The following is a 26773-nucleotide window of genomic DNA, read 5'->3' as shown; positions in this document are numbered from 1 at the left end:
GCAAATATCGTGTTCCACAAGGAAATTGCTCCCGGAGACTTGACATCCATTAATGTTCTTGCCTATACCAATCTTTACTATGATGATTGTGAAATGACAATTTTCCACTATTCCGCAGCCCCGCACACATTCCAGTTGGTACTCGCATTTTCCTGCAAGCAAGGGCTCTGCTTTCTCCCCCATTTATTTATTTATGTGTTTATTTTTGGTGTGGACTCATGATTTTTAAAAACAAATTCATTACAATTTCTTAATTGTCTTGGTGCTCAGATTGTCCCCATCGTGACCAGTGGGAGCCCCATCAAGCTGGCTCCTGGGTCCTTTAGACATGTCCCCATTCCTTTTTTTAATACTTCTTTACTTCCTGTATACATACCAAGGTATTTCAGGCTCCTCTTTGTCTTTCCGGCCCCAGTGCTGGAATCAGCCATTTTCCCGTGGAGCCCTGGCTCCTGCTGGTGAGGAATGGTGTCAGAGGAAAGACCTGAGCGCTGGCTGTGCTCGTTTCTGCTGGGGCATTTTGTTTTGAGACTTTTCCAGTAGGCGGAGCCAGAAAATAAAGACACGTCACATCCATGCAGCTACATATGTACACCCTCACGTGCTTACATTCCTGCGTGTGCCTGCTGTAGAGGTCATGTGTCCAACTGACGGCTCCACTTCCAACCCATCCTCTACTCCACACTCGTATTTTCCTTCTGTACCACTAACACTTTTGCTCATTTGCTCAATTCCATAGTAGATCTGCAATAGCTCCAGGATCCTTTCACTGTAAACAACTCTCAGAAAGAGGTCAGGATCTGTTTGCAGTTTTCCCTGCTGTGCTGACCTCCCTGCTCCTCCCCACCAAAGCCGAGAGCACATAGTGAAATTCTTATGTATAAATGCCTGGGGTATTTCTCCTCCATCCCTTCAGTGGGGATAATGATATCCATTGGTACTACAGGTGGGTTCATTGGTTTCAGTTTTCTTTAGTATTAGGGTTTTTATCTTCTCATCCTCATTAACTTGCTTTTATTTTGAATATGTAGAGGATGCTTCAAAAATGTGAAACCATACAAACAGGTACACTTTGAGGAGTATCACCCCTTCCCATAGCCTTTCTCCCCACATCCCCCCACTGCTTGTAGGTAACCAAGTTCATTATTGTCTGGTTTATCTGTTTTTAAAGATAACCTCCCTTACACATGCACACATACACAGTTTTTCATCTCTCTCCTTCCTTAGGCAAATGGTAGCAAACTCTAAATACTCTTTTGTGACTTGCTTTTATCATTTAATCATATACTTGGAAATGACTCCATATCTGTTCCTAGAGAGCTTCTTTGTCTTTTTCTCAGCTGCAGCATACCACGTGATGGAGATAAACTGTAGTTAATTCAACAATAATTTTGTTTGCCCTTTCTGTGCCTTTTAAAAAAATTATATTTTATTGATTATGCTATTGAGTTTTCCCCTTTGCCCCCCGCCACGCAATGCCCCCAACTCCCTCAGGCAATCCCACAACCATTGTTCATGCCCATGGGTCATGCAGATAAGTTCTTCGGCTACTCCATTTTCTATACTGTACTTTACATCCCCATGGCTATTCTGGAACTACCTATTTGTACTTCTTTTTTAAAAAAAGACCTTATTTATTTTTATTTTTAGAGAGAGGGGAAAGGAGGGAGAAAGAGAGGAAGAGAAACATGGATGTGTGACAGATACATTGATTGGTAGCCTCTGGCACACCCCCAACTGGGGACCTGGCCCACAACCCAGGCATGTGCCCTGACTGGTATTCGAACCGGCGACCTTTCAGTTTGCAGGATGGCACTCAATCCACTGAGCCACACCAGCCAGAGCCTGTTTGTGTTTCTTAATCCACTAACCTCTTCACCCATTCTCCCCTTCCCCTCTCTCATCTGGCAACCAACTGGTAATTACTTTTCTCTTGCTGCTTTTAAGAGTTTCTCTTCATCTTTAACCTTTGGCCTTTTAATTATGATGTGTCTTGAAGTGAGCTTCTTTGCTTCCATCATAATTGGGACTCTATGCTTCCTGGAGTTGCATGTCTATTTCCTTCACCAAATTAGGAAAGTTTTCTTTCACTATTTTTTTCAGATAGATTTCCAATGTCTTGCTCTCTCTCTTCTCCTTCTGGCACCCCTATGATATGAATGTTGGACCTCTTCAAGTTGTACCAGAGACTGTTTATACTATCTTCATTTTTTTGGATTTTTTTTCCTCCTCGTTGTTATGCATGTTTTGTTTAGTTTTAGTTTTTGTTTTTCTTCCTTATGTTCAAAATCAAAATTGATTTGATTCTCAGCTTCATCCATTACAGTTGTTTCCCTGTAAATTGTTCTTTATTTTCAATTAGTGAATCCTTCATTTCTAACTGGGTCTTTTTTATGCTGCTGAGGTCCTCACTAAGTTCCCTGAGTATCCTTATAACCAGTGTTTTGAACTCTGCATCTGACAGATTGCTTATCTCCATTTCCTTTAGCTCTTTTTCTGGGCTTTGATCTGTTCTTTCATGTGGGCCATGTTTCTTTGTCTCCTCATTTTGGCAGCCTCCCTGTGTTTGTTTCTATGTATTAAGTAGAGCTGCTTTGACTTCCTGTCTTGGTAGTGTGGCCTAATGTAGTAGGTGTCCTGTAGGGTCCAGTGGCACAGCCTCCCCTATCACCCAAGCTGTTTACTCAAGGTGTGCCCTTCATGTGGGCAGACTACACCCTCCTCTTGTAGTTTAGCCTTGGCTGCTGCTGGCAGGTCAATGGGAGGGATTTACCCAGGCCAGTCAGCTGCAAGGATTGGCTGTGACCACTGTCCACCAACCTCCACCATCTGTGGAGGATCAGCTGTGCAGGGGCAGGGTGGTGGTTCTCTGATGTGGTCTGTAGCTGTCCACAGGGTGCACTGGCCATAGGGTTTCCCAGGTGGTGCAGGCCAAGGTCAGCCCTCACATGTGCTTTGCTCAGGGCACCCTGCCTGAGCTGTAAAGCAATCTGAGAAGGCTGCTGCTTGTGCTGGGTTTGGAGATTCCCAGGTAAAGCCAAGCTGTGAGTCTAATCTGGCTGCCACTAGTACTCACTGAAGCCAATTGTTGCTTATTTGATAGGATTTGGGAGCTAAAACCAGCCATTTATATGGAAAAGCAGCTTGGGTGGGCCTGTAAGTTGGGTGGGGCAGAGCCTCTGGGGATCTCCAAGGTGTGTCAAAGAGTGTTGGCCAGGTTGATGGAGTCTCAGACGTGGCATGAGTTTACTGGCTCTGTGGGGGGAAGGTTAAGCAAAGGGACAATGGCCTCTTCTCGCCTCGATGCCAGATCCTTCAGTTTCTCCCTGTATGCCAGTGGTGCCTTCCAAACTGCTACCCTGGTACTGGAGCTCAGAGGGAGTGAGTCTGAGTAGGTGATTCTATGTATGGGTTCTTTAAGAGGAAATACTTGGGGTTCCAGCAGTTTCTTCCCCCAACTCAACCCCCACTGATTTTTGCAGCCAGAAGTTGTGAGGACTTATCTTCCTGGCACTGGAATCCTGGGCTGGGAGACCTGGTGTGGGTCCGGGACTCCTTGCTCCTGATATCTTTCCTGAATTTTTATTCATGTGGGTGTTGGGCCAGCCCATTCTGCCTCTCTGCCTCTCTCACCCTCCTACCAGTCTGGTTGGATGTGGTTTCTTTAGTTCCATAGTTGTCAGACATCCATTCACCTCAATTTTTGATGTTCCTGGTGATATTTTAGTTGTAATGCTGATGCGGTTATGTGAAGATCAAGCCATGTCTGCCTACAGCGCCATCTTAACTGGGACTCTCTGTGCCTTAAAAAAAAAAGATCTTATTTATTTATTTTTAGAGAGCAGGGAAGGGATGGGGGAAGAATGGGAGAGAAACATCGATGAGAGAGACAAACATCTATCAGTTGCCTCTTGTTTGCATCCCCAACCGGGGACGGGACCCGCAACCCAGTCATGTGCTGACTTATGTATTTGTGTCAGTTTTTTAGAACAGAAAGGGTGCCCTGACTGGTGTGTCTCAGTTGGTTGGGTGTAGTCCTGCAAAGCAGGAGGTCTCTGGTTCAATTCCTAGGCAGGGCACATGCCTGGGTTGCAGACCAGGCTGACACCCCGGATTTTCTCAAATTCATCCTCCAATAGTAACATTGCCTTACTCATCTTTGTATCTCAGCATAATGTGTTGCAGGGGTGTTTAAATCCTGGGAGAAGCTGAGCTAAACATTATAAAAAGAGAATCAGTTCTTAACTGATCACACATTTATTTCCATATCGGCTTCTGTGCTCATTTCCTCCAAGATAAGAAGTGTGATGAATATCCATTCCATGTACCTTAAAGATATGGTCACTTCTTGCTACTTACAGTAGTTACGTTCTATGAAGTTACCACAAACGCTGAGCGAACAACGGACCATGCTTCTGGAAATACACAGGGCTACGTTCCTGCCAGCCTCTGGTCACAACATTTTGTCAACCAATCAATACGTGACCTTGTTTCATGAGTGCTTCTGTTTAAAAACGCCTTATTTAATATATATTGTTGATTGATTGAACTCATGGCCGGCAGCACTGAAACTCACGCCTGAGTGAACTTACATGACACTGGTATTTCTTCTGCAAGGCCTCTGTGCATGAGGAACACTGGACGGCACTTCTGCATGCGAATGCCATTTTATTTTGTTTGTTTTTTAAGTATATTTTATTATGTTATTACAGTTGTCCCATTTTTTTCTCCTCTTTCCTCCCTTCTGCCCTGCACACCCCTCCCTCCAGTGTTATCCCCCTTAGTTCATGTCCATGGGTCATACACATACTTCTTTGGCTTCTCCATTTCCTATACAATTCTTACCCTCCCCCTGTCTATTTTCCACCTATCATTTATGCTACTTATTCCATGTACCTTTTTGCCATCTCTCCCCCCCTCCTCCCACTGATAACCCTCCATGTGATCTCCATTTCTGTGATTCTGTTCCTGTTCTAGTTGTTTGCTTAGTTTGTTTTTGTTTTTATTTTTTAGGTTCAGTTGTTGGTAGTTGTGAGTTTGTTGTCATTTTACTGTTCATAGTTTTGATCTTCTTTTTCTTAAATAAGTGCCTTTAATATTTCATATTATAAGGGCTTGGTAATAATGATTTTCTTATCTGGGAAGCACTTTATCTTCCCTTCAATTCTAAATGATAGCTTTGCTAGATAGAGTAATCTTGGATGTAGGTCCTTGCCTTTCATGACTTTGAATACTTCTTTCCAGCCCCTGCTTGCCTATAAGGTTTCTTTTGAGAAATCAGCTGATAATCTTATGGGAACTCCTTTGTAGGTAACTCTGCTTTTCTCTTGTTGCTTTTAAGAGTCTCTCCTTATCATTAATCTTGGGTAATTTAATTATGATGTATCTTGGTGTGTTCCTCCTTGGGTCCAACTTCTTTGGGACTCTCTGAGCTTCCTGGACTTGCATGTCCATTTCCTTCACCAGATTGGGACAGTTATCCTTCATTATTCTTTCAAATAAGTTTTCAATTTCTTGCTCTTCCTCTTCTCCTTCTGGCACCCCTATGATTTGGATGTTGTAAAGCTTAAAGTTGTCCCAGAGGTTCCTAAGCCTCTCCTCATTTTTTTGAATTCTTGTTTCTTCATTCTGTTCTGGTTGAATGTTTATATCTTCCTTCTGTTCCAAATTGTTGATTTGAGTCCTGGTTTCCTTCCCTTTACTGTTGGTCCCCTGGATATTTTTCTTTATTTCACTTTGCATAGCCTTCACTTCTTCCTTTATTTTGCATCCATACTCAATCATTACTGTGAGCATCCTGATTACCAGTGTTTTGAACTCTGCATCTGATAGGTTGGCTATTTCCTAGTCACTTAGTTCTTTTCCTGGAGTTTTGATCTGTTCTTTCATTTGGGTCATATTTCTTTGTCTTGGAGCACCTGTTATATTGTAAGGGGTGGAGCCTTAGGTATTTGCCAAGGCAGTGAAACCCACTTCTTGGCAGTAGGGCGCTGCATGTGGGGGAGGTGTCTGAGAGGGAACAATGCTGCTTGCCTGGGTCTCGCCCCACTTTCAGATACTTCCCCCACTACCTGCAAGCGAATTGGGCCTTTCTGGTGCTGATTCCTGTGTGGGTGGATTTATGTACTTTCTAGGACTCTGTGGCTCCCTTCAATGGACTCCCCTGCAAGCCTGGGAGTTTCTTCCACTGCTGCAACCCCCCCCCACAGATTTTTACAGCCAGAGGTTTTGAGGCTCCAGTTTCCTGCACTGGAACCCTGGGTCGCTTGGTCTGTCTTGCTTCCCAGTTGTTCTTGCTGGTTTATCTGCATGCAAATGTGGGACTGCCTAGTCTGCCAGTCTGCCAGCTGCTGCCTTGCTGCGCACCCTCGCTGCCCTGGCTGCCTGTCTCAGCCCCTCCTACCAGTCTGGATGAATGTTTCTTTTCTTTTTTTAAAAGAAGATTTTATTTATTTACTTTTAGAGAGGGGAAGGGAGGGAGTAAGAGAGGGAAACATCAGTATGTGGTTGCCTCTCATGCGCCACTCACTGGGGACCTGGCCCACAACCCAGTCATGTGCCCTAGACTGGGAATCAGATCAGTGACCCTCTGGTTCTCAGGCTGGCCCTCAATCCATGGAGCCGCACCAGCCAGGGCTGGATGAACGTTTCTTCTTTAACTCCTCGGTTGTTGGGCTTCCACACAGTTCGAGTTTCTGGCAGTTCTGGTTGTTTTTTGTTTTTAATTTGGTTGTTGCCCTCCTTCTTTTGGTTGCGCAAGGAAGTTAAGTTTATCTACCTGTGCCTCCATCTTGGCTGGAAGTCCATTTTGTTGTATTTTAAATATCTCATTTCTTTGTTTTAAAGAGAGAGGAAGGGAAGGAGAAAGAAAGGGAGAGAAACATTGATATGGGGGATCTGGCCCTCAACTCAGACACATGCCCTGACTGAGAATTGAACTGGTGACCTTTCAGTGTGTGGGATGATGCCCAACCCACTAAGCTACACCAGTCGGGGGTGAAGTGCCATTTTAAAGTGCGAAATCATCATCAACAACAACAAAAAGCACAAAAATAAGAAAAACGGTGACATTAAATAACTTCAAAAAGCACAGTTGTTTACCATATGAGCGCTGAAACAAGAAGGCAGAGAGGCATCTCGTTCCACCTCAGCTGGGTAGGAGGACTCCCTGTTCCGCACATGTCTATGAATGACCGTAAAAATGTTGAAGATTGCTTTTGAAGGTTACAAACAAATTTTAGCAAGTAGGCAAATTTGCAAATATGGAATCTGAGAATAATGAAAACCGACTGTCCATACTTGGGAAAAAGAAGTGTTTTTACTATTGTTAATTTCAACTGAGAGTAAGTCTGGAATTTGAATGCTGAATAATTTTGGAAGACTGATTCCTCTTCTCTTTTTTTTTTAAAGGATGATTTGAGAGAAGAAATGTCAGCAGGTTGGGAATAGAGCCTGGACAAGCCCCACTTTGCTCTGTTGCTGCTTCCTAACCAGAAATAAGGAAGGCAGCTCAGTGCCCACCCACCCTGGTGGGCACTCCCCTCCCACCCCATCAAGAGTCCCTCAAGATCAGGACAATGCCGGTTGGCTGGTGGAAAGGCTTCAAAAAGCAGGTGACAAATGAATACATTTATGAATGAGCACAGATAACCTGTCTACATGGGTATCGGTTTTCCTACTAGTGGAAGAATTCCAACAAAAAATTTTTTTTAAAGTCAAGGAAAAGAAAACCTCCCACAGGTACTCTCCTCCTGGACCGTGTCCCTAGAATAGAATGAAGTGCGTTGGGTTTCATGAGCCCTTTCTCTGAAACCCGATGTCTGAGGGAGCAGGAGGTTGATTATTCTAAAATCTGATACAAGCGTCTAATGTTCAAAACGGTACAGTTCTGTGCACAGCCTCGAAAGGAGACACAGCCAGATGCTCCCAAGATACACTGGAATTATTTTGTCATCTAGAGGAGGCACTAATGTTTTTGAAGCGTGATGGTACAATACAACTGAAGATTTTCTGTCATTTTAATGTCTATTTATAATCACTCCCAGTTGATTATTCCCTGCCCCTCTAAAAGCATCAGCATCAAGACCGTGAGTAAATGCAGGTGCTTCATCAGGCACCCACCAGATGCAGGGACTCGGGGGCAATTCCACAGACCACACCCCTCCACTGCCGCCGGGAGAGCTGAGTGTCTGTGCGGGACCCAAAGAGCAAGCGTGGCTTTCCCCTCTGGGATCCACTCTTCGCGAGGAGCGAGAGCCCTTGAGGCTGGGTTGAGCTTTTCTTCAGGAATTTAGTTAGCTCCATCTACTCGCCACAAAAGAACTGAGTTTATAATTCAGTAAGACTGAGAAGGATTTCTAACAAAAAGCTGCAAAATTAAGGCTAAAAGTGTCCACAGCAGATGTTGTTACTACCTATGATGAAGTTAAACCATAAAAAAGATTCCAAAATAGAAGCATTAATGAGGAAATATAAGCTTAAAGGATAGACCATCACAATGCCCCATGGTACCTGTCCCCCAGGTATGACTAACCAGGTCAAAGGTTCATTCTCACAATGGAAGTTACTTGAGGGTTTTGAGGGCACATATGGCACTTTTTTTTTGGAATTAGTACCATTCCTTGTTCTTTTCATTCTAGTCTCTTTATTAACATCTGTTTATAGATCCCTGGAAAGGGGGCAGGGTCCTGGGCCCATAAGAGAGGGCACACATTTACAAATCGCAACCTCTCCAGTTGATACAAATTATATACAAAGTATATGCTGCTACACACGAGTATCTCTAGCTTGTACACATACAGATTGCCCTTGGGAATTTCGGACTTGAAACCTGTCCAGGCAGCTCTGACTTTGAAAGATAGCTCCATCAATGAGGCTGTCGTAGACAGAATCTATGTGTTCTACAGTGATTTCAGGGCTGGCTAGGGATGACACTTTTTTTTTTAACTCTAAGACTGTAACTGCAATGCCACCTTTATAAAACAGGAGATTGCCAATGATAATATTTAGGCATTTCTCTTACAATGCATTCATGTAGGAAGGTTCTGGATGTCTAAGAAAAGATAATTAGAACATACTTTAATTTTAAGAATGCAATAGAGACTGATCTCGGAAATGGCCAGCATAATCCAGTGTCCTGTAAATGAAGCTTGGCCACGTTTAATGGGACTAGAAGGGGAATGAGTGAGTTCTAGCTATGGCACGGCAGGGATACTTTCAGAGGTAGGAGCTCTTGGGAAGGCCACTGAAGAGGGCGTGCCAGGGTCCCGAGGCCTTTCCCTTGACCTTGGGCAGCAGTTCTGACAGGGTCCTGTAAATACAGATGCTCCTTGACTTACAGTGGGGTTATGTCCTGATAAAACACAGTAAGTTTAAAAATGCATTTAATACACCTAACCTCCCAAACATCGCAATTTAGCCTAGCCTATCTTTCCTGTGCTCAGAACACCTCCGTTAGCGTATGGATGGGCAGAATCATCTAACACAAAGCCTCTTTTATAATACAGTGTTGAATGGCTCGTGTAATTTATTGACTGCTGTACTGAAAGCGAAAAACAACTTTTGTAGGGGTACTCACCAGCAATGCGCACAACTGAACACACCCTGGGCCTGAAGAATAATAAAATTATTCATTAACAACTGATGAGAACTGACTACTGTGTTGGATACTGGGCAACATGCTTTCAGGAATGGGCTCATTGACTGTTCATAAGAACTCCGTGAAATAGGCTCTACTTTTATCTCCTTTTTATAGTTGTGCGAACTACGACACAAAAAGGTTAAGCAACTTGCCCAAGGGGACACAGCCATCCTATCCTCCATTCCAGCTCTGCCAGAATGACCAGACCACATGCCAACCTGCTCGATGCAGGCTGGACTTCTGTTGTCTGCCCTGCCCCGATGCAAATAAAATCAAGCCCAAATTTGTAAAATAAAAATCACTTTGGTTTGAGAGGTTATTGGGGTTCAAGTGGAGGAAAATGACCTTCAATTGTCAAAGTCCTAAGTTACTAAATTATTAGTAATTTTCTTTATTAAATATGCACTGCATTCTTTCAAAAGACCTTCAAACACCTCAATAATTCACACACCTGTGAACCCTACAGCAGAAAGTGGGTGAAGTTAACAATGATGTAATAAAGTGCACAGTGAAAATTTAGATTAAGTATTGCCGAGTATATCTAACATCTGTTTCTTTGCATTAGCACTTGCATTCTTACTGTTTTTAAATGTCTCTATTACTTACTCAACAGTCTCTTCCCAGCAAATGCAGCCATTGGACAAAGGAAAAATAATAAATGCATTTGCAGCTTCCTATTTTTATTGCCACTACTCTCACCAAGTGATATTAAATTACTTGGTAAACTTACTTAAAGAGTTGTAATAGATTTTTTAAAGAGGCAAAAGAAATAAGTGAATAAAATTCTTGCTGATCACGCATCCGGTATGGATGAAAGCAATGTGAGCCCGCATAGGAAAACGGTGTCAGTCTTGAAATAATTACTTTGTGAACTAGTAGATGCTGCTGGGACCTCCCTCCCCCCCTTCATTTGTGTTATCAGTAAGTTTTGAATTGATTATCTTGGAGAATATTAACCACAGTAGAATGTTCTGGACAGGGGTATTAGTAAAATCTCTTTATTAATTAAAAAAAGAAAAAAGTAATTATATTGTCTGCCAGGTCCCTTTAATCATTTTCTATTTGCAAAGCCTTGTAGCTGCTGCAGATTTGCTCCCACCCTTACGTAAAGTGGTTGAAGAGAAGCAAGTGGGAGCTCACAGTGAACATTTAAGAGTGCGGTTGCTGAGGGGGTTGGGCCAAGCTGGCCTTGGAGACCTAAGCTGCTTTGTGGAGGGAATCTGCTGACATCCCCCACCTTCCCTCCCACCTGGTAACCGTTTTCAGGACTTTTCTCAGCATCCTCCCTCTCCTCACTGAGGTTGGCGAGGAGTAGGAGCAGTAGTTTGTGGGCTGGGTCCCAGAGACTCTGTGTAAAACACTATTGATGTGAGGTCAAATGCTTTATTATGGGGGCCGTCCTGTGCACTGTGGGATGTTCAGAAACATCCCTGTCCTCTCCCAGTAGGTGCCAGTAGCACCCATGGCCCCAGATGTGACAATCGACCATCCCCAGACATGGCAAACGCCCCTCCACCTGACTCACTGTGCTAACTTAGTTGGCTGGGAGAGTGTGCAGGCCACATTTGGGGGTGAATGTCAGATTCAGCAAAATAAAACTCTTTTTAGTATAAATACAGTATGTCCCAAATACTACATGAGACTGATATAATAAACATATCTTCTTTAAGAGACTTGCAAAATATAAATGAAAAGACAGGACATGAGAGGTCTTTTTTTCTAGTAATCCATGGCTTAAATCCTTTAAAACAACTTGGCCAGTGGCTGGTATTATGTTAAATGATGACCACACAACGGTCTGTTAGTTCGCTGGCGCACCATTTCTCAGCACTGCGCTGTAAATGTAATGGACTTTATTGATGTAGTAAATACAAGAGCACAGGTGGTATCCATTTCAAGCTGTTTAATTGAAGAAATGAAAGATCTCATAGTTCGGAGTTGACACGGAGAATTTGTCAAGCCACAATAAATTTTGCAATAGCTGTGACCTTGGGGTCATAAAATGACTAATCAAGAGGAGGAAATTTTTATAATATAGAAATGACTATATTGACTTATTTTATTCTTAGTTGTAATGCCAAAGGTGAATGGGCAAAGGAGGGCAAAGGGCAAAAAATTGGGACAACTGTAACAGAATAACAATAAAAAAATAATTAAAAAAAAAGCCACAGGTGAGAGTGACCACTTCCCCGCCATGTAGCCTAGAGCTGAGTGGGAAATCAGAAGCTCTCATTAAATAATAAAATATGGTCGTTTTTATTTTAAGAATACTGAAAAAAAGTGCAAGCTCCTGGAATTTGACTACATGGCCTTTTGAAACCCATGTCAACGTGCGTAAACACCAAAACATGAAGAAAAACCATCAGTGATTTTTTCAAAACAGGAATTGAGACCATGTTAGAGATAATATTTTTTCTCATACCAATCAAGATGTAAATATCAAAATAATATTTAATTTAGGGCAAAACATAAATAGTTGTGCAAATTCCGAGGATCTCTTGAAAAGCAAGCTGACCGCTGTAGCTCTGCCAGTGGAACAGAACTTCGGGCTGCAGGCGCGGCCCGGCACTCGTTGCGCCCCCGTTACAGCCGCGGTAAGGGCGAGACGTGTTTGGCAGAGAAGCCTTTGGTTGCTGTGTGCTTATGTTAAGCTGAAGTAATGCTGGGAAGACCTGAACTTAAACACATTAAAGGTTTGTTATAAATGGGCACTTTTTTTCCTCAACCTTCTCTATAAACCAGAACTTTTATGATGGTTTAGAAATTTCTAGAAGTTCTGCAGACTTGAAGTGTTGGGTTTTCCAGTGTCAAGAATTTCACGGTTGTGCAGCTCATAGTTTTGACAGGAACAAGGAAGGAAGTTGAGGCTCGTTAAAAAATGTATAACAGCTTTATGAGATACAATCCACCCTCTTAAAGTGTGTAACCGGCCCTGGCCAGGCGGCTCAGTCGGTTGGAGCGTCCTCCTGTTCCTCAAAAAAGGTTACAGTTTCGGTTCCCAGTGAGCGCGCATATCTAGGTTGTGGGTTCCATCGCCGGACAGAGCTCCTGTGGGAGGCAATTAATCGATGTTTCTCTCTCACAGTGATGATTCTCTCTCTCTCAAATCAATAAACGTATCCTCAGGTGAGGATTTTTTTAAAAGTATATAACCGAATGGTTTTTAGTATGTCCACAGAGTTGTGCACCCATCACCACTATCTAGTTGCAGAGCACTTCACCACTCTGGAAAGAAACCTCATGTCCATCAGGCAGTCACTCCCCAACTCCCCCACCCCGCAACCCCGCAAACGCAGGCAGCTGCCAACTTACTTTCTGTCTCTATGGGTTTGCCTATTCCCACCCGTTCATATAAATGCAGTCATATGATAGGTGTCTTTTGGTGACCAGCTTTTTCACTTAGCATAATGGTCTCAAGGCTCCTCCGTGCTGTAACACGTATCAGTACTTCATTCCTTTTTTAAACATAAGAATTTTATTTATGTATGTTTAGAGAGAGGGGAAGGGAGGGAGAAAGAGAGGGAGAGGAACATCGATCAGTTGCCTCTTGCACACGCGCTGATGGGGGACTGAGCCTGCCTCCAAGGCATGTGCCCTGACCGGGAATTGAACCAGTGATCCTTTGCTCTGTGGGACAACACCCAAGCAATTGAGCCACACTGGTGAGGGCAGTACTTTGTTCCGTCTCACGGCCAAAGAGCATTCCACCGTATGGATGGTCTACTCCATTTCTAAGTAAAGCCATCTATCAGTTTAGGGACATGGGGTTGTTCCCACTTTTTGTTATTTTGAATTATGAACATTCCTATACAACATTTTGTGTGGACATATGTTTTCTTTTCTTTCTTTTTTTAAAAAGTATTTATTTTTTTCAATTACAGTTTACATTCAATATTATTTTGTATTAATTTAAGGTGCACAGCATAGTGGTTAAACAATCATATACCTTACAAAGTGTTCCCCCTGACATTCCCATTACCCACCTGGCACAATTCATAATAATTACTCTATCACTGACTATATTCCCTATGCTGTACTTTACATCCCCATGACTATTTTCTAAGTACAAAAATTTATACTTCTATTTTTTTCAGTTCGCAGGCCAGCGCTCAATCCACTGAGCCACACCAGCCAGGGCTTACTTCTATTTTTTTACAGTGCACCTTTAAAACTTATATTCTATTGATTATGCTATTACAGTTGTCCTGATTTTTCCCCCTTTGTCCCCCTCCACCCAGCACCTCCACTCCCTCAAGCCATCCTCACACATTGGTCATGCCCATGGGTCACGCATATAAGTGCTTCGGCTACTCCACTTCCTATACTGAACTTTATACCCCCATGGCTATTCCGTAACTACCTATTTGTACTTCTTAACCTCCTCACCCATTCCTCCACAACCCCCTTCCACCTGCCAACCATCAAAACACTCTGTATCCACGATTCTCTGTTCTTGTTGGCTTAGATTGTTTTTAAGATCCAATTATTGATAGATGTGTATTTATTGCCATTTTATTGTTCATAGTTTTGATCTTCTTTTTCTTAAATAAGTCCCTTTAACATTTCATATAATAATGATTTGGTGATGATGAACTCCATTAGTTTCTTCTTGTCTGGGGAGCTCTTTATCTGCCCTTTGATTCTAAATGATAGCTTTGCTGGGTAGAGCAGTCTTGGCTGTAGGTCCCTGCTTTTCATGACTTTGAATATTTCTTGCCAATCCCTTATTTCTTTGCCAAGCCTGCGAAGTTCCTTTTGAGACATCAGCTGACAGTCTTATGGGAACTTCCCTGTACGTAGCTAACTTCTTTTCTCTCGCTGCTTTTAAAATTCTCTCTTTATCTTTAAACTTCGGCATTTTAATTATGATGTGTCAAGATGGGTACCCCAGGTGCGCCCTTTGTGTGGGCTGAGTACACCCTCCTCTTGTAGTTGAGCCTTGGCTGCTGCTGGCAGGTCAGTGGGAGGGATTTCCCCAGGCCAGTCAGCTGCAAGGACTGGCTGTGACCACTGACCACCAACCTCCATCATCCGTGGAGCGTCAGCTGTGCAGGGGCAGGGTGGTGGGTCTCTGATGTGGTCTGTAGCTGTCCACAGAGTGTGCTAGCCTTGGGGTTTTCCGGGTGGTGCAGGCCAAGGTCAGCCCCCACCTGTGCTTTTCCCAGTGCACCCTGCCTGAGCTGTAATGCAATCTGAGATGGCTGCTACTTGTGCTGGGCTTGGAGATTCCCAGGTGAAGCCAAGCTGTGGGTCTAGTCTGGCTGCCACTAGTACTCACTGAAGCCCTAGTTTGATAGGATTTGGGAGCTAAGACCAGCCATTCTTTTGGAAAAGTAGCTTGGGTAGGCCTGTAAGTTGGGTGGGGCAGAGCCTCTGGGGAATCTCTAAGGTGCATCAAACAGTGCTAGCCGTGTTGATGGAGTCTCAGATATGGCATAAGTTTACTGGTTCTGTGGGGGGAAGTTTAGCAAAGGGACGATGGCCTCTGCTCCACTTGATGCCAGACACTTCAGTTACTCCCTGTATGCCAGTGGTGCCTTTCAAGGTGCTACCTTGGTGCTGGAGCTCAGAGAGAGTGAGTCTGAATAGGTGAGTCCATTTGTCGGTTTCTTAAGAGGAACTGCTTGGGGTTATAGAAGTCTCCCCCCGCCCCCAGACTCCATCCCCACTGGTTTTTGCAGCCAGAAGTTGTAGGGGCTTATCTTCCTGGCCCCAGGGCTCCTGGGCTGGGGGGCCTGGTGTGAGTCTGGGACTCCTGTCTCCCAAGATGTCCCTCCCGCATTTTTATCCACCTGGGTGTGGGACCAGCCTGTTCTGGGTCTGTGCCCTTCCCACCAGTCTGGATGGATGTGGTTTCTTTATTCTGTAGTTGTCATACTTTCATTCAGCTCAATTTCTGATGTTCTAAGTGATGGTTGTTCTAGATTTTAGTTGTAATTTTGATATGGTTGTGTGAGGAGGTGAGCCATGTCTGTTTACGCCACCATCTTTACTGGAAGCCCCGACGTATTTTTCAATTTTCTTAGAGAGATACCTAGGAGTGGAATTGCTGGGTGTAGGGTAAATGGAATCAGTCAGGCTTCCTCACCCAGACATCTGGGCAACTAAGATGAGCAGATTCCCATAGCCTTGAGATTGGGCCTGCATGCGCAGAGTCGTGCTATGTTATACAATTCTTGGCATTCTGCCGGCTTTGTGCGCATTTAGTATATAAGGGAGTTGGGACTTCCTGTGGTGTGACATGGGCTTGTGGCATGTGTGGATAGCCCCACCCTTGAATAAAGGCATGTCAGGTATTCCCACAGCTCCACAAATTTTCTTCTGCCTGCGTGAATCTTGAGTGAACCTGCCTGGCCTTGAAAGGCTGCAAGACACTGGGGTATACAGTAACTGTTTGGGGAGCTGCCAGACTCTTATTTATAGTGGCTGCACCTTCTTACATACCTATCAGCAGTGTATAGGGTTCGTACTTCCTGAATTCCCACTAACACTTGTTATTGTCCTTTTTTTTTAAGATTTATTTATTTATTTATTTATTTTTAAAGGGAGGGAATGAAGAGAGAAAGAGAGAGAAACATCAGTGTGTGAGAGAAACATCGACTGGTTGCCTCTTGCACACCCCCAACTGGGAACCCACAACCCAGGCGTGTGCCCTGACCAGGAATGAACCAGCAACCTTTCTTTCGGCAGGCCGACGCTCAATCCACAGAGCCACACCAGCCAGGGCTGTCTGTCTCTTTAATTATAGGTATGAAGTGGCATCTTATTGTTGAAGCTCACTTAAAAAAAAAAATTTTATTTATTCATTTTTAGAGAGAGGGGAAGGGAGGGAGAGAGGGAGAGAAATGTTGATATGTGAGAGATACATCATTTGGTTGCCTCTCACACACCCCCAGCTGGGGACCCAGCCCGCAACCCAGGCATGTGCCCTGACTGGGAATCCAACCAGTCCACTGAGCCACACCAGCTAGGGTGAAGCTCACTCTTCAATATGAATTATTCCATTGTTGAACCGGTAAAGCTGGAGCCATTTGCTGTCGTGGCACCATTTGCTGAGCAGGCCTGTGACCTTGTTAAACATGACTGTCATTTTACTCTTCTGAGCTTGTCCCCAGGACTGGAAATTCCTGGAAAGCAAGAGCAGAACTAACCGCTCCCTACAGCCACAGGCAGAAGATAACCTTGGAACAAACTGCAGCCTCTGTTACAGCGCCCCAACAGCCCAGGGGCCTCACAACAGCACCCCCCTCTTTTTTATCCAGTTATAATCCAGTAAAAGCCCAGAGCCCCTTCCCTCAATGCTGGTGTGTGTCTCACACTGTGCCCCTCTCCTCTCCTGGAGAGTGAATAAACACTTTATTCTCTACTCTTTCTTCTCTTTGTGAATTCTTTCACAGCCTGAGCCACTGGCCACCCTAACAACTGTCTTTGGACTAAACATTTCTTCTCCATTCACCATACCACTCCTCAGCCCTTCCCACAACTCCCATAGTTAATTTTAGGGTTATGCCTATTTTAATGCCTCATAAAGACTCATTTCCCCCATTAAGCACAGTATCCTAAGCCACATTGAAGGTGGTCACAATTCCTTCAGGACTTCCACTCTGACTGTGACAACAAGTTGAAACATTCACTACTTAGTTTCATTTCCATGCCTCCGACCTCATTGAAGCAGTTCAGTCTTGAATTTTAAGCATTCTCTAAGGAGCATATTTCTGTAAAGAATTTATAACACTTAGCATATTGATGAGATTTTATTCATAGTGAAGTTTTTAATAATAAAAATGAATACTTTCTACACCCTCATATTCTAATAGCCTACTCAAAACGACTAGGAATGGTCATTCGCAAATACAAGGTGATATTTGTGATTGGTCTTTCATCATCTTCAAGCGACTCGTTCTCCTGGGTGAAGAGGCTGGCGTGGCCGATCCTGATGGAGGTCGGCTGAGTTACAATACGTTGCAGACCATTCATGACTTTACTGGATTTGGAAACTTTGTTTAGAATGTCTGACATGGTGGGGTGTAAAAGAATGATATATTTTTTTTGACAATTTATAAGATTTGAGAAATGCTAAAAAGCTCTAGAGGTTAGAATAGTGTTGTCTACTAAAAAACAGTGTGAGATAGTTTATGATTTATTTATACGAAGTTCAAAACTTAGCACAACTAGTTCATGGCTTCAGAAGTCCAGATGGTTGCTGGTGGGGAGCGGGCGGGGACAGGAAGAGGTGGGAGGGGTTCTGGATTCCTGCTTACCTTCTGTTTCTTGCTGTGGGTGGGGAATGGTCCCCTTTGTAGAAAATGCATTGAGCTGTACACTTAAAATCTGCGCACTTCTCTTTATGTTACATTCAATAGGTTTTTAGATGTAAAAGCATAGGGTATATTACCCGGCAGGGGGGATACCACGATCACAAAGGTGGTCTTCCCAGGGCGAGGCTCATCCATTGCGCTCCGGATGTGCTGACCCCTGCGATCTCCCCAAATGTGGGAAACCTGACTGCGTAATTTGTGGTAGTGGGGGACTGCGTTCACGCATAGGGTATAGAAATCTCTGCTAGTCTTTTACAGAGTAAAAGTTGATGTGAGAATTGTCCGTCTATCAGAATTTTTAAAAATAGATTTTATTTTGTAAAACAGTTTAAAGTTTAAGGAAAAATTGAGCATCTCATTCAGTTCCTTACACTCTATACCCAGTTTTCACATTATTAACAGCTTACATTAGATGGTATATTTGTTACAATTAATAAACTGTATTGGTACATTATAATCAACCAAAGTCCATAGTTTACTCCAATTTCCTTACTTTTCCCCTTACGTCCTTTTCTGCCCCAGGATCCACCATTACATTTAGTTGTCTCATCTCTTGGGCTCATCTTGGCTGTGACTATCTTTCAGACTGTTCTTTTTTTCTAAGGATTTTATTTATTTACTTCTAGAGAGAGGGGAAGGGAGGGAGAAAGAGGAGAGGAACATCGATGTGAGAGACATTGATCAGTTGTCTACCACACACCCCCAACAGGGACGTGGCCTGACGCCCAGGCATGTGCGCTCATCAGCGATGGACCTGCGACCTCTGGGGTTGCAGGTGGGCGCTCAATCCACTGAGCCCCCCCAGCCACGGCCTCTTTGAGGCTGTTTTTGATATTTGGACAGGTTTGAGGAGGACTGGTCAGGCGTTTGGTAGAATGCTCCTCTATTGGGATTTGTCTCAAGATTTTCTCATGACTAGATGGGGTGTAGGTTTGGGGGAGGTCTGACAGTATGTGGTGAAACTTTTTAAAAGTTGTTGTTTATCATGTTCCTTAATGTCTCCGTACAGGGAACTCTGTAGTAAATTCCTTTTTTTATCCCACAGGAGAACACATAGGGCTGTCTCCTTAGATTCACTTGGATGTTCTCTTTGTCGGGGAATCAAAACTATTTAATCCAATGTGTTTTCTTTTGCGATCCCGCAGCCAGAAGAACAGCCTGAATCTGCTCATCTGGGATGCCTGCACACATTTATTCCCTCTGCTGCTTGTGAGAGACATGGATCAGTTGTCCACCATACAATTCGGTATTTGGTGGCTGTTTTGTTGTTTCCTTTCTTTTTTATTTATTTTTCATTGTTTACTACAGATTCTTTTGTTGCTTTCTTAATCATTCTATTGTGTATTATGATTAATTTGTGAACCACCTGTATCAGTTTCCTAGGACTGTTGTAACAAATTACCACAGACTGGGTGGTTTAAAACAACAGAATTTCATTCTCTCTTGCCCTGCCCAGTGTGGCTCACTTGGCTGGAGTGTCATCCCATGTACTGGAATGTTGTGGGTTTGATTCCAGGTCTGGGCACATAGCTGGGTTTCAGGTTCATTCCTGGTCAGGGTTTGTACAAGAAGGTTACAAATTGATGTTTCTTCTCACATCTTTGTTTCTCTCTCTACCTCCCTGCCCTTCCCCTCTCTCTAAAAGCAATGAAAAATTGTCCTTGAGTGAGGATTTAAAAAAAAAAAAGAAATTTACTCTCTCACAGTTTTGGAGACTAGAAGTCCAAAAGGAAAGTGTTGGCAGGTTTGGTTCCTTCTAGAAGCCCCGAGGGACAATCTTTTCCATGCTGGCTTCCCTGCTAGCTCTGGTGGCTGCCGGCAGTTCTCGGCGTGCTTTGGCACGTAGACACGTCACCTTCCATGGTCACACGGCCGTCTCCCTGCATGTCTCTGTGCACCCTCTCCAATTCTTATAAAAACAGCAGCCATTAGATTGAGGCCCACCCCAATCCAGTGTGACCTCCTTTTAACTAATTACATTTGCAAAGACTCTATTTCCAAAAAGAGATTACATCTGAGGTTCTGGCGGATATGAATTTGAGGGAGACACTATTCAACCCAGTGCAGAACCGTATACCATTTTGGAGATAGATGAGTATAAATGTTAAATAAATGAAAAGAATAATTGTCACCTTTTACTAATCTACTGACTCATCAGAGTCATCAGGGATTTCATAAATGTGTCAATAGTCTTAAAAGAAAAACAATCGCCTAGCCCTGGCTGGTGTGGCTCAGTGGACTGAGTGCCGGCCTGAGATCAATAAGGGTCACCGGTTCCCAGTCAGGACACATGCCTGGGTTGCGGGCCAGGTCCCCAGTTGGGGGCATGTGAGAGGCAACCACATACTGATGTTTCTCTCCCTCTTTCTCCTTCCCTTCCCCTCTCTCTAAATAAAATCATTTTCGTTAAAAAAAGAATATTTTTTTAAAAAATTGACTAGTAAAACTTTGTAGTTGACTCTCTTGTTTTTAACAGTCAAGACCCATCCCCTCCCCCCCAAAAAAAGTGATATGAAGAGCATAAGAGAACAAACACCATCACGAGGGAGAGGTTTTCCTGCTTGGTGACCTGTGGGCATCCCCTGCATGGAACTTGGTGACACCCACGGAGCGCTAAGGCTGCAGGGCCCTCTGTGGCTCTTTCCGTCTGAGCTCTGAGCAGGAAAGTGGAAGGATAAATTGACACTCCCTGGAAACTTGTGGCAGTTGTCTGCTTCTTTTGTGTCATCGAATCTATGGTTAATTTAGAGGAAAATGAGATTTAAAAAAGGAGAATAGTAGAGCCATTTCGACCTGTTTTCATGGCCTGCCTAGGCAAAGATACTCTGAAGCAGAACTACCAGTCACAGTTATTATGCCACCTATTTATAACGGTTACCAGTGGAACGTGGCCTTCTGTGTTTTCCCAGCCATCATTTCATAGGGACGGCTGCACTATGAACCTTATGAGTTTAAAAATGGGGGCAGTCATGTTTATTTACATTTTACATGTTATTTTAGGGTCCAGAAAAGTTGAGGAACTCTTCTAAGATTACACGGCAAATTAAGGTCTAGAACTAGAAATAAGCTCTACAACACAAATCTGACCTCCCCATCCTGGCTCAAAGCAGCCTCTCTGCTCCCTAAATGAATGCAATGCCCTCTCCCCTGTTTTTGCAGCTTTGCCACATATTAGAGGCTGATATTACTCATGATCATCAGATAATGCGCTCAGCAAACAGCAAGCACTACATTAGCAGTGGGGGGATTCTGAGGCGAACAACTTTTCCAAGAGTTTCAGTCTAGAAGAGACTGACATATATACAAATAAATCTATTGCGTTTTCCCACAGGGTTTGTACTTTTATATTTATCTTTGTCCCACTGGGGCTGTTCAAACCTTTTATTTGACAGATAGGGAAAGCGAAGCTCGGAGAGCTTTGTTTGACCGACACAACTTATTAGTGGCGAAGCTGAACTTGACTTTTAGTTTCTAATTCATGGTAGCTCTTCCTAAACCCCATTTATTTTCTTACTTTAGACAACTGTGTGGTAAAGCTGCTCAGATTAGAGAACTCTGACTGTACTGAAATTAAGCATGTTGAGAAATACTATTGTCCATTTCTCAGAGTGAGGTTTTCTCCTGCTTCCTTTGGCACACGCCAAATATGCGAACCATGTAGACAGGCTACCATCATCTGAGCAATTCCCTAAGTGTGTCACTAAACTTAACAAAGAACAAAGCCTGGGATTTGAACCCCAGGGGAGGAAAGCACAGTGCAGCAGGAGGAAATCTCTGCTTTTCTTAAGCATTCATATTTTTCCTGTGCAGTAATATTGAATGGTAAGATAAGTAGTAGTTGTTCAAAATGGTATAGTGGCCTCAGGTGTCCAGGTACCTCTTAAAAATATTTTCTGAGCCCTGGCTGGTGTGGCTCAGTGTATTGAGTGCAGGCCTGAGAACCAAAGGGTTGCTGGTTCAATTCCCGGTCAGGGAACATGCCTGGGTTGTGGGCCAGGTCCCCAGTAGGGGGGCATGAGAGGCAACCACACAGTGATGTTTCTCTCCCTCTCTTTCTCCTTCCCTTCCCCTCTCTCTACAAATAAATAAATAAAATCTTAAAAAATATATTTTCTAGAAGTAATAATGAAGTGATGAGCATCATCCCCACAGACAATGAAGTGGAGAAGCGCATAGAAAAAAAGACATTTTTGTCACAGTATCAGTCATTGTTACATATCTTTAAAAATATGTGTATATTTGCAGTGTGGGAAATTCATTCTTAAACATAAATTTGTTATGTATGTAAAAGTCTTGAGGTGCCCCGGCCAGGTAGCTCAGTTGGTTAGAACATCATTCTGATACGCCAAGGTTGTGGGGTCAATCCCTGGTCAGTACACATACAAGAACCAACCAATGAATGTATAAATAAGTGGAACAACAAATTAATGTTTCTCTTTCTCCCTCCTTTCCTCTCTATAAATCAATAAACATTTTTTAAAAGTACAAAAAAAGTCTTGAGGAAATGGGCATTTTTAAATTAAATATATTTTTTGATTATGCTATTACGATTGTCCCATTTTCCTCCCTTTATTCTCCTCCACCCTGCACACCCCCTCCCACCCGCATCCCCCGACTTTATTTCATGTCCATGGGGCATACATATAAATTCTTTGGCTTCTACATTTCCTATACTATTCTTAACCCCCCCCCCCGTCTATTCTCTGCCTACCATTTATGCTACTTATTCTCTGTATCTTTTCCTCCTCTCCCCCTCCTACTCCCCTGCTGATAACCCTCCATGTGATCTCCATTTCTGTGGTTCTGTTCCTGTTCTAGTTGTTTGCTTAGTTTGTTTTCGTTTTTGTTTTAGGTTCGGTTGTTACTAACTGTGAGTTTGCTGTCATTTTACTGTTCATAGTTTTGTTCTTTTCTTACATAAGTCTCTTTAACATTTCATGTAATAATGGCTTGGTGATGATGAACTCCTTTAACTTGACCTTACCTGAGAAGCACTTTATCTGCCCTTCCATTCTAAATGATAGCTTTGCTGGATAGAGCAATCTTGGATGTAGGTCCTTGCCTTTCATGATTTGGAATACTTCTCTCCAGCCCCTTCTTGCCTGCAAGGTTTCTTTTGAGAAATCAGCTGATAATATTATGGGAACTCCTTTGTAGGTAACTGTCTCCTTTTCTCTTGCTGCTTTTAAGATTCTCCCCTTCTCTTTAATCTTGGCTAATGTAATTATGATGTACCTTGGTGTGTTCTTCCTTGGGTCCAACCTCTTTGGAACTCCCTGAGCTTCCTGGAAGTCTATTTCCTTCATCAGATTGGGGAAATTCTCCTTCATTATTTGTTCAAATAAGTTTTCAATTTCTTGCTCTTTCTCTTCTCCTTCTGGCACCCCTATGATTCGGCTGTTGGAACATTTAAAGATGTCCTGGAGGTTCCTAAGCCTCTCCTCACTTTTTCTGAATTCTTTCTTCATTCTGTTTTGGTTGAATGTTTCTTTCTTCCTTCTGGTCCACACCTTTGAGTCCCAGTTTCCTTCCCTTCAGTGTTGGTTCCCTGTACATTTTCCTTTATTTCACTTAGCATAGCCTTCATTTTTTCCTCTAATTTGCAACCATATTCAAGCAATTCTGTGACCATCCTGATTACCAGTGTTTTGAACTGTGCGTCTGATAGGTTGGCTGTTTCTTCGTTGCTTAGTTGTATTTTTTGTGGAGTTTTGATCTGTTCATTTGGGCCATTTTGTTTGTCTTGGTGCACCTGTTACGTAGTAAGGAGCGGAGTCTTAGGTGTTCACCAGGGTGGGGCAACCCACATTGCTGTGTTGTGGTGCTGTATGTGGGGGAGGGGTCTGAGAGGGAACATTGACGCTTGCTCCACTTTATGCTGGTTTTCAGTCACTTCCCCCCCTACCCACAATCAAATTGGGCCCTTCTGGTGCTGTTTCCTGGGTGGGTGGGTTTGTGTATGTTCTAGGACCCTGTGGGTCTCTCCAGTGAACTCTCCTGTGAGGCTGGGAGTTTCTCCCACTGCCGCCCCAACCCCCACAGGTGTTTTCAGTCAGGAGGCTTTGGAAATGGGCATATTTTAGAGGAATGGTGGGAAAGAAGGCTATAGTTTAAAACTGAGTACAAATTCTAGAAAGTGATGAGTGCCAAACTAAAAATATTGTTAATTTAATCCGGGGGGTTATAAACTATGGCTCACAGGGCAAATCTGGCTCACTGACTGTTTTATAAAGTTTTATTGTGATTTGTTCAGGTATTGTCTGTGGGTGCTTTCTGCACTATAAGGTAGTTTTGAGTGATTTCGACAGACCATGTGGCCCACAAAGCCCTTTGTATATGACCTCTTACAGAAAAAAAACAAACAAACTGGGCTCCTATGACAGACAGTGTTGAAGGTTCCAGACCAGGGGAATGCTGTGGTAGAAGCAATGAGAAGCTTAATCTGGCAGGAGAGTGTAAGATGGGCTGGAGCAGGGAAGAGTAAGCGCCTGCAGCATGCCCCTGCAGTCTTCCAGTATAATGCCACCAGGGCCTAAATGAAGTTGGTAGCAATAGAAATGGGGAGACAAGGGCAGGAGAAAGAAATATTTCAAAGAAAAATAGAACCTGACCCCTGATTAGATGAAGTGGAGCAGAAGAGGATTCAAGGCTACATTTGAGGCTCTGAGCTCGGGTTACCAGACGTATGTTTATGTCAGAACTAGAGGAAGAGGAGCCGGCTTGCGGTGGGCTTCTGAGTTTGGTTTTAGATATACTGAGCTTCCATATACCTGGTGTCTCAAATGGGTAGAAATGCCCACAGATGATTGGCAATGTGGAGCTGGAACTTGAGAGGTCAGTGATATGGTTAATTGCTTTGTAGCTGGTAAAGATATGTTGCAATAAAATTTACAAAGGTTTTTAAAAATTATATAGGTCTAATATAAATTGTGATGAAACATGGCCCATGGCAAGCCTCCAAAAAAATGGGCCCCTCCTATTGTTGCATGAGTAACTCTCCAGTGGGCCCAGCCGGTGGGGCAGCCAGATTCTCCTCCAAAGACCAAACCCCGTGCTTTGTGTGCTCATGACCTTCTGCTCCTGCTCTCTCCTTCCACACATTGGCTTCGGTAGAGTGTACATCAGGCATGTAGAGCATAAAAAGAACACACTGCCACACATAGCAGTCCCTGTGCATAAACAGCAGGTACTGAACAGTTCCAGTCCCTGCTCATTACTCATTTTACCGTACACCAACTTGTACATCGGGCTCTTAATAGGTTTTCCAGTTTCACTGTGTAGTTAGACCTCGATTCTTGCTACTTCCAGTCAAATGCCAATGTTTTCGTTTCTCCTCTTAGTTGCTTTGCTTGTGGAACCAATCAGGTTCTTTTTCGCTTGAGCCATCCAGACTTGAGAAAGAATCTGTTCATCCCACAACTCCCTAAATCCTGAGTCAGCAGTTTGCGTGGATTCTCCTCCAGGATTTTCCAGAACATTGCTGGACACTCTATCCTTAGGCTGCTGCAGGGTTGCCACTGTTGTTTTTCATGAACTCTCTCTTTTCCAACGCTTCTTCAAACGTTCCTGAATCCAGCTCCCTCAAGTGCCCTTTTTGCTCTGTCTCTTGTTGCCTCTCACTTGCTCCAATAGCTCTTAAATTACTTTGATTAGCACATAAACCCAATCTCCACGTCTAGTTCTTTCAACCCTACTCACAGGTTACCTTACTCCTTTTCTCCAGACATAGTTTTGCAAACTTTCACACGGGTATCTGTAAAAGTTAGCATGCCTACATTTTATTTACTTATTAAAATTTTTTTAAACTTTTTGATTTTAGAGAGAGAGGAGAAGAGGGAGGGGGAGAGAGAAAGATTGATTTGTTTTTCCACTTATTTGTGTATTTATTGGTTGCTTCTTGTATGTGCCCTGACCAGAGATAGAACCCACAACCTTGGCGAATCAGAACAATGCTCCAACCAAGTGAGCTACCTGGCCAGGGCCTACAGTGTATTTAAATGTTGGCTGGTTCTTCACTAACAGAGGAGTGGGGAGGTGTTTCAGCTCCTGGTAGGAATATTGTAATAACAGGAGCAACTTTAGAAAAGTTGTTTTATTGTCAAATAAAAAGTGGTCATATAATTCATTAATAGAATTGTAAATTTTTCCTACTGATTAGTAAGTGTGAAGTTGCTTACTATATATTTTCCCTGTCACCCTTTTGTGACATGCTTCCCAGATGGCTTGACAGCTGGCATGCTCCAGGGAGGTGACAGGTATAGCCTCATAGTATTTCTTTAGCCAGACACACAAGCTATTTCAGCTCTGACCTTTGTTCACTCACCCTTGACTTCTACATCAAGTATCGAGGCTGGGCATTCCTTGTCCTTGTTTCCGTTCACATTCACCCAGCATGTGCTGACAAGTCAATTCTACTGTTAAGAACAAAACAAGCTCACAGAATTATTATAAATAATGAAACAAAAGAATTCTTTACACAGTAAGGGGGTTCCGACCTCCATGTTCCTATCAACAATCCCACTCTTTTAGGGCAGTGTTTCAAAGCAACATGTCTTATGGAAAACCTGTTACGTCCTGGCAAGGCTGACTGTGCTTGTTCAATCTTAAGACGGCTTTCAGCAAGAATTACTAAAATATGAAAAAATACAAACAAAAATTTAAGATTATATCCCCCCACTGAAGCTCAGTGAAAAATGCATGTAAACTATTTTTATACCTTCATTTTTTGTCTTTAAAATTGATTTAAAATGCTGGTTGTTTTTAAACACAAGTACTTGAAGGGGATATGGAAATAATTTTAAAGCTTTCCCTATTA

The 26773-nt window shown here is 43.2% G+C and overlaps 1 non-coding gene across 1 annotated transcript; it reads left to right on the top strand.

Moving 5' to 3' along the window:
• The first annotated feature begins 18028 nt into the window (after positions 1–18028).
• LOC112298522 (U1 spliceosomal RNA) lies at positions 18029–18186 on the top strand. Its single transcript, XR_008425901.1, has one exon. It is a non-coding gene; the product is annotated as a U1 spliceosomal RNA (small nuclear RNA).
• Positions 18187–26773: the final 8587 nt, after the last annotated feature.

The sequence above is a fragment of the Desmodus rotundus genome, chromosome 1 (genome assembly GCF_022682495.2).
Source record: "Desmodus rotundus isolate HL8 chromosome 1, HLdesRot8A.1, whole genome shotgun sequence".
In the NCBI taxonomy this organism is placed as follows: domain Eukaryota; kingdom Metazoa; phylum Chordata; class Mammalia; order Chiroptera; family Phyllostomidae; genus Desmodus; species Desmodus rotundus.
This window is presented reverse-complemented; position numbering and strand designations above follow the sequence as displayed.